We start from the raw sequence: 1,178 nt of genomic DNA, 5'->3' as shown, positions 1-1,178 counted from the left end.
TTTTTCCTACGAAAATGGTAGCTTTCTATACCCGTTGTTCTGCCCTTTCCTTTTTTCAGCCAAAGCTACATCTGGCAGACCCTTCCCAATCGGTATATAGAGCTTCCTGGTTTGCCGCCACACTGTATCAGTGTTTGAATCACGGTGTGAATGTCCATGATTTGAATGCCCCATTGCCTAATGACCAACATCTGGACGTATGAGGTACCATAATGCAATCTCACACTTCTGTGAGCATCTCTACAGGGAAAATGCACAGAGGTGTGACGACTGAAGCAAAGCTATGTGCTCTTCTCACTTTGGTAGCTGAGTCCAGAGACTTCCGGAAGCTCTAACCTACTGCTCACTAAATACAGGAATGTCCATGGGCCCACAATCTTCCCCTTCCAGTGTGATCAAACTTTTTGATCTTTGCAGATTTGTTAGGTTTAAGAAAAAAAAGACGTCTACAGGCTTTTCAATTTGCATTTCTCTAAGGAGGGGAGGTTGGAGTCTGTTCTTGTTCATCTGCATATTCTTTACAGGAGTCTTCTTGGATTTACTGGAGAGTGGGTATTTTGTTATTGATTTGTAGAGACTCTTCATTATTAAACTATTATCAATCTTTTTTTTTTTAAAGATTTTTACTTTTTTTTTTTTTTAAGATTTTATTTATTTGCGAGAGAGAGAATGAGAGACAGAGAGCATGAGAGGGAAGAGGGTCAGAGGGAGAAGCAGACTCCCTGCCGAGCAGGGAGCCCGACGTGGCACTCGATCCCGGGACTCCGGGATCATGACCTGAGCCGAAGGCAGTCGCCCAACCAACTGAGCCACCCAGGCGCCCCTAAAGATTTTACTTATTTATTTGTCAGATTGAGAGAGAGAAAGCCCGAGCACAAGCAGGGGGGAGCAGCAGGCAGAGGGAGAAGCAGGTTCCTCCCTGAGCAGAGAGCCCAAAGCGGGGCTCATCCCTGAGCCCACGACTCAGGGAACCCAGACGCTGGCGTCCCATGGACCCCAGCGAGTGTAGGAAGCACTTGGGGTGCTCGCTTGCCGCCTCAGATCCACAGTGGTTTCCAATTCACGACCCGCCACTTTCCCTTCTGAATCCCTGGGTCCCGCGCCAGCCCTCTGCCCTCATGCACCCGGGTCCTACGTCCCTCCTGCGCCCGACTGGGTCCCGCGCCAGCCCACCTGCC

The sequence above is a fragment of the Mirounga leonina genome, unplaced genomic scaffold, assembly GCF_011800145.1.
Source record: "Mirounga leonina isolate KUSES-001 unplaced genomic scaffold, KU_Mleo_1.0 Mir_175, whole genome shotgun sequence".
Classification (NCBI taxonomy): domain Eukaryota; kingdom Metazoa; phylum Chordata; class Mammalia; order Carnivora; family Phocidae; genus Mirounga; species Mirounga leonina.
The sequence above is the reverse complement of the archived record's forward strand: the minus strand, read 5'-3'. Positions refer to the sequence as shown.